Source organism: Uranotaenia lowii, chromosome 2 (genome assembly GCF_029784155.1).
Source record: "Uranotaenia lowii strain MFRU-FL chromosome 2, ASM2978415v1, whole genome shotgun sequence".
Taxonomy (NCBI): domain Eukaryota; kingdom Metazoa; phylum Arthropoda; class Insecta; order Diptera; family Culicidae; genus Uranotaenia; species Uranotaenia lowii.
In genome coordinates this window covers 197,365,181-197,373,160 of record NC_073692.1, presented here as the reverse complement: position 1 = coordinate 197,373,160, position 7,980 = coordinate 197,365,181, and positions in this window count along the sequence as shown.

Here is a 7,980-nt window from a genome sequence, read left to right as displayed (position 1 = left end):
GAGCTCATGAATTTATCAAAACAAACGTATGATACCTTTCTTCTATTTTGTATCTTCCCAATCGTAAAGGGTGGAGTCCTAAATAATCATAGAAACATTTCTCGTACCCAAATAACAACCCACATCAAAATTAGTTCCATTTGTTAGATTAGTTATTGAATTTTGCAAAAACATGTATGGGAGGTCTCTCCCCCTTTTGCATCTCCACACTGGAAAGAGAGAGGAGACTCAAACCATCTTCAAAATACTCTTCCTACCAATATACCCTCGCATGCCAAATTTGGTTCCGTTTGCTTGATTATTTCTCGAATTTTGCGAAAAATTGTATGGAAGCCCCCCTCCCCGCTTCCAATTTCGCCACTGAAGAAAAGGAAGAGTACCAAACCATCATAGACACATTCCTCGAACCGGAATACACTCCCATGCCAAATTTGGTTCTATTTGCATGAACAGTTTTCAAGTTATGAAATTTTATTACTTTTATATGGAGACCCCCTCCCCCCTTTCAGGAATAGGGAGAGGTCCCAAACTTTTGTGAGAACCTTAACCAGCCTCCCATCACTGCTCTGCCAATTTTCACGAAAATCGGTTCAGTAGTTTTCGAGTATATATAGGGATCAGACAGACAGACAGACAGAAATTCATTTTTATTTACATAGATTGCATAAATATTTATAAACTCTTGCTTAGCACTGATCAACATTAACTCAGAAGAAAAATATATGTTTTTGGACTCGACTAATCAAGTGAATCCATAGCATACATTTCGGAAAACTTATTCTAATAAAAATGGAGAGACTATTGGTTTTAAAATGGGGTTTTAATGTTATTCCTATTATGTTATTCATATTATATTCTAACGGTTGACAAATTTCATCAAAACCCAGGAGTAACTCGATAAAATTTAACAAAAAAAAACTTGAAATATGTTTTTTTCTCATCAAAACTTGTCAGATGATTTCAAATCGAAGTTTAGGCTTCCAAAAAACCCTTTGTTATAAGTTTTATAAAACTTGCTTAAAAATCGTTTTGATTTGGAAAATAAGGTGGATAATCGAATTCAGCAATCTGACCGGACCGGACTTTTCTCAAACTTTGTATTAAATATCAGGGTTGGTGACTGATTTTTTTACAACATGGTTGCTCAAACAAAGCATGAATGAACTTTTTTTTTTCAATAGTATTTGATCATTTATTTTTATTGCATAGGTAGTGTTATTATAAATCCAAGACTGATTAAGTTTTAAACATATTAAAAAATGCAGAGACATTTTTTAAGTAAGGTAAGTTTTAACCATAAATATTCTTTAAATTAAAAGAAATTTTCCCATTGTATTTTAAGAACGATATTTCAACATCAAAATATCGAAGAAAGTACACAGAAAAATAGCAAAAATTAAACTTCACATTTTCTCGGAAATTTTAAACAATTTCCAATCAATCAATCACAAACATCTTTTTGCACCTAATAAACAACGTTTGGTAGAAATTTGGAGAAAATCAACAATTTAAAAAATACCAACTATGATAGGCTATAACTTTTATAAGACTCAAATTATCGGCTTTAAACCTGTTCAGTTGTATTATTAGACAATTAACACGTTAGTATTTCTCTGAATTATTAACTGCTTTTCTAATTTTTTTTTTTGAAAATATGTCCTGAAATCTTTAATACTGAAAGCTACAGTGAAGCCTTTAGTAACACAAATGAGAACTTATTTCCATCGATGGTAAAATCTTTGAACTTGCTCAAGAGTCTGGTATGCTTAGTTTATTCAATTTGAGCATAGAATCTTTATTTTTAAAGTAGACCTTAAATTTTTTAAGGTAATATTTTTCTTTGCCTAAATCAAACAAGCTAAATCTACCAAACTCTTGAGCAAGTTCAAAGATTTTAACAACCATCGATGGACATAATCCAAATTTTCGAAAGTATAAAAAAGAGAATAAAATTCTACGGCTAAAATTTGATTCTTACGGAATACAAATTCAAATTCTTATTTCTTGTTTAAAATATGGCTTTGAAAAACTGCAATAATAATAATGTGAAATAATACACCAAGTAAATATAGAATTTCCAGTAGGTTATTTACCGTGAAGATTGCATATTTCTTTATGTATTAGCAAATATGTTGAATTAAAAATCAATTCCATATTAAAAAATTAAAAAAATAAATATTTTTTTGAAATCCAGTTATTTTATGCAACAAAACATTCAAAATAAAATTGAAACTATAAGTTTGCGATTTATTGCGTTTTGAATTTCTCAACAAACAGTCATCTTGATATTTTATATTTTTCAATTTTAAATATGAGCCATGGAGTGATCTGAATATTTAATCAAAATTCTGGTATTTTGGATTTCAGTTTGATTTCAATAATTTCAATCATAAATTTTTTATCCGAATTTTTAATCTGAGTTAATTCTTTTGTACCGAACCTCATCTCTAGGCGGAGCTTACTAAAATTGTTATAAAGCCGCATCGAATGGTTACTTTTATAAAAAATTCGCTTAATTGTTAAAAAAATGTTGCTCCAAGATTCCGTAAATATGAAAGCTATTTGACTAACGCTTGGAGTTCGCTCTGGCTTAAAGAAGCTTAAAAACCAATATAAACGAGCAAAATTGTCCATTTTACCAAAAATCATTATTTTCAAAGTATCAACATACATAGATTTTCAAAGTATTTTTTTTGGAAAAAAAAAATTAATATGGTAGTCTTGAAAGTAACAAAGATGCTGGATTGACTTTTTAGAAAACAAATTTTACCGAAATCGGTTAAAAATGATGGAATAAAAAAAAATTGCCTAAATTTTTGATAAATCTAATTTTTTCATCAATATGGTTTTTTGTTGTTTTTATCACAAAATACAACTTTTGTGATTTTTTCAGTGAGAAAAAAAATTGCATTCTAGAGGGTTCAAGTCGAAAATGTCATTAAAAATGGGTGATTTGCAATAAAAAATAACTCATTTATCTGAAGTGATATTGGAAAACTTTTCATTTATGTGAATTCAGATAGGTTAGAGCTTATATTGGAACCATATATCTAATTGATTGGTTTTTAAAACCACAGCTGGTCGTTTGAAAAATTCGTTTGAAAAATTCATAACTCACTCAGAAACTTCCATATTTACAGCTGTATTTTCATGAGAATCATGGAATTTTTGTAAAAAAATTGCTTTGATGTTAAATCACATTCATTTTCAGTCAGAATTGATAAATATAGTGATATATATATATATATATATAGTATTAAGGGACTGATAGCGTAACCAGTTTAAGTATAATATCACAAAATTTTATCATATTGAGTTTTTTCGATTATAGTCGATTTATTTATCCGGTAAAACTGTGATCGATGTTTACTCTTGGTCTCGAACTCACGGACATCGGCTTAGGAAAGAACTTATTTGCCAAATGAGCAATATCACAAGCCGTTTTAACATATTAAGGACCAAATATACGGTATATCAATTTTTACGTTACACTGAGCATAACTTTTAATTTTTTTAAATTGAATTATGAAACAATATTATGATTAATCAATAACGACATTCAAGTAAACTCAAGAATTCGAAATTTACATATTTAATATATTGTATGTTTATAATTGCTCTTTTTCAATCGTAAATAATGATTAAAATAGGCTTCGGTGCTAAATTAAATTTTATTACCAAAAATTTCTTTAGAATTGGTAGCATTAAATGCAAAATGTTCAAAAACATAATCCAAATAATCACTTCGACCGCCATTAATTGTAATAAAATTACAGGATTTTATATTACAACAATGCTAGACCAGCTGCATTAAAAACCAACCTTTTGGTCATGAGAACTAATAAATTCAATTTTTAATTCTTTCAATTGCATTTGTTCCAGCAGATTTTCCAGGAGAATCAACCCATCCACTTAGTTTTGCTTTTTCTCGTTGTGGCTTCAACCCTAGCTGGTCCACTAGAACAGGAATCCTTTGAACACTCGGGATGCTGCATTCTGGGAAAGTCGGAGAAGGAGCAAAGAGCATATATAATAAATTAAGGCATATTTTGAATCCCTAGGCTAGCTTCGGATAGGGTATGGTCAATGCTCATGTTTAGACAATATTGATTCACCAAAATTGTGTAAAATGTTTGATTGTCTTTTTAATTCCATTTTTTTTTCAAATCTTCTCGTGACTAACAAGATTCTCTCAACTAAACTAATTTTTTTTAACTATGCAGTATATAACTTAAAGCATCTACCCAAATATGGTAGAGCCCAATTTGGTTTCTCATTACAGTCAGAAAGCGTGATTCTCGCAAATGGCTCATCTACATGGCTTTGCTTGCTGGGTAGCTGGTTTTCCACATACTGGAGAATCCTCACAGATGACAGAGTTGCCTAGTTACGAGATCGAGGTTTGCTAGAGAAAAGAAAGGACTTAGAAGTGGGGGTGTGAAACCGCAAATCCAACAACGCGTCTCACCCATTCACCGAGATCCAAACGATAGATAAAAAGTAAAGAAGGAACGGGGGAGATGAGACATGGGTGGTTTCTTTGAGGTGGAAAAACTTTTCATGAGATTCTATTAAACTGAGACTTGGCAACTTTAGCCGTGTGGCAGTGAGACAGGAATTTGCCCACACGAGTCAAGCCAAGCGATGAGATCGGATGGTGGGAGGTTAACGAAATGGGGAAAAAATGCGGCGATAATGGGTGTGTGATTAAGTGATAAATTAAGTAAAATCCCACAAATTATGGTACAAAAGTGACAACTTTGGCTCGACAGATCAGTCCAAATTAAGTCCAAATCTGGGTAAGAGAAAGAATTAATTAGCCTAATTAGACCATTAAACGGGACGCGCGACTCGTGTGGAAGTTTGAATTGGATTACGCTGAAGTTAATCTTTGTTGGGTCAGGGCTGTTAATTGAATATAGCTAACATACGTAGCACGTAGGCAATGTCTCAGTCATATATGATAAAGGTAATCTGCCAAAACTTTGTTTTTTCTTCATCCTTTAAATGCCTAAAACGTTAGTAAATAATACGAAATCAGAATCATTATACAGACATGGAACTAAATATTAGAAATCATATAGCAAAGAATTTATAGTAGGTTATCTTAACCTTTAACGAGAGGCCAGGGGACCAAACTTTTTTCATCTATAGAGGATTTGAAACAATCCATTTTTCTTATGGAGATTTTCATAAATCCGGGTCGAAATACCTTCTCAGCAAGTAATAACAAATATTTAGACTGAACGATGAATGTATGTAAGAGCATAATAATATAGTTGTATAACTAAGTCATATGCCCGACCCTGAGCGAATTCAATAGTCTTTTCTGCTTATATATGATTAAAATTCCTTTAAAATATCAAGATATATCCCTTTTAATTTATTGTCAGCTTGTAGCATGGTAAAGTTTATTTACCTAACTTTTTCAAATTTGTTCAATTGAACGACTCATCACAAAAAACTTTTCCTAGATTATTATTTTTTCAAGAATAATTAAAATACGAAACACTTAAAATGAAAAGCCGTATGTAAAAAGGAACCCTGGCATGCTTTTTTTTTTTTAAATATATCTTTATTAGTACCAATTCATCATTACATTTATATTACATTAATACATTAAATTAGGTGTTCAGTTCAATAATGAACTTTCAGAGCCCTATAGTTTAATAATCACTAAAATTTATTTATTCGACTTAAATTTGCTGAGCACAATCAAGCATTTTTATAAAGGAGTATAAAGGAGAACATCCTGTAGTGAAAAAAAAAAATATTTTAAACTAAAAACTAAAGCTATCCTAAAATTAAACTAATTGTAGAGAAAGCGAATCTCTGCGATGGAAGACTGCATCGATTTGCCTCTGAAGTTGGAGATGATTTTGTTGGCCATCTCTTCGATAAATTCAATGCCTGCAATCCGATGAAGATCTTCGGTGCTGTGCCAAGGTGGAAGCCGCAAAATCATTTTCAGAACCTTGTTCTGAATCCTCTGGATGGCTTTCTTCCTCGTCGCGCAGCAGCTAGACCAAATCGGAACTGCATACATTATCGCTGGTCGGAAGACTTGCTTGTAAATAAGCATCTTATTCTTCAGGCAAAGTCGGGATTTCCTGTTGATGAGAGAATAAAGAGATTTAGTGTATTTATTACATTTAGATTGAATATCTTCAATGTGATTCTTAAAAGAAAGATTCCGATCAAGTGTGAGTCCCAAGTACTTCACGTGATCAGACCATTCTAAAGAAACCCCATTAAAAGTTATGGAATGATTTTCATTAGGTTTTAAAAAATTTGCTCTTGGCTTATGGGGAAATAAAATAAGTTGAGTTTTGGAAGCGTTAGGAGAAATTTTCCACATTTTCAAGTAATTCAAAAAAGAATTTACATTTTGTTGCAATCTACTGCGTACCACCCGTAAATTTCGACCTTTGGCTGAAAGCAAAGTATCGTCAGCAAATAATCTTCTACCTTTTCCTTCTGGGACATCAGGAAGATCAGAAGTAAAAATATTGTATAAAATAGGCCCAAGTATACTACCCTGAGGGACACCAGCTCTAATGGGTATCCTTTCAGAGCATGAATTTTGATAGCTTACTTGCAAAGTTCGGCTAGTCAAATAATTTTGAATAATTTTGGTGAGATATACAGGAAAATCAAATCGAGCTAATTTAGCTACTAAACCTTTGTGCCAAACACTGTCAAAAGCTTTTCAATATCAAGAAGAGCAACACCAGTTGAAGAACCCTCAGATTTGCTAGCGTTAATCATATTAGTTACACTCAAAAGTTGATGTGTAGTAGAATGTCCATGACGAAAACCGAATTGTTCATCAGGGAAAATAGAATTCTGATTAATGTGAATCATCATTCTATTCAAAATAACTCTCTCAAATAGTTTACTTAAAGAAGGAAGCAAACTAATTGGTCGATAACTTGAAGGCTCTGAAGCACTTTTTCCAGGTTTCAAAATTGGAGTTACTTTGGCATTTTTCCATTTATTGGGAAAATAAGCCAAGTGAAAACATTTATTGAAGATTTTAACTAAAAAATTTAAAGTGCTTTCAGGCAACTTTTTAATAAGAATATAGAAAATCCCATCTTCCCCCGGGGCTTTCATATTTTTAAATTTTTTGAAAATCAATTTAAGTTCATCAATATTTGTCGCACAAGAACTTTCAAACACATTTTGCTTAGAAAGAATATCATCAAATTCTAGGGAAATTTGAGCATCAATTGGACTTACAACGTTTAAATTAAAATCATGAGCAGACTCAAATTGTTGGGCTAATTTTTGAGCCTTTTCTGAATTAGTTAAAAGAAGTTTATCCCCATCTTTCAAAGTAGGAATTGGCTTCTGGGGCTTTTTCAAAATTTTAGTTAATTTCCAAAATGGCTTTGAGTAGGGTTTTATGTCCTCTACTGCTTTAGCAAAATTTTCATTACGAATGAAATTTAAACGACGTTTGATCTCTTTTTGAAGGTCGCAATAAATTAATTTCAAATAAGGATCTCTAGTACGTTGATATTGGCGTCGACGAATGTTTTTCAGTCGTATCAAAAACTGAAGATCATCATCAATTAAAGGTTGATTGAATTTATGTTTAACTTTATGTATTGAAGCGGCTTTAGCATTGACTATTGCAGTTGTCAAATTTTCTACAGCCAAATCAATATCTTCTATTGAATTCAGTGGAACGTTTACATCTAAATTACGTTCAATAAAATTCATATATCGCTCCCAGTTAGCCTTTTGAAAGTTAAAAGTTGATTTTAAAGGGTTTTCAATGGGACTTTGGGATAAAGAAAATGTTACTGGAAGGTGGTCTGAATCGAGGTCCGCATGAGTAACTAATTGACTACAATGCTCGCCTAAATCCGTTAGAACCAAATCAATTGTGGAGGGATTTCTAATTGAAGAAAAACAAGTATGCCCATTAGGATATTCAACAGTATAATAACCTGCAGAGCAGTCATTAAACAA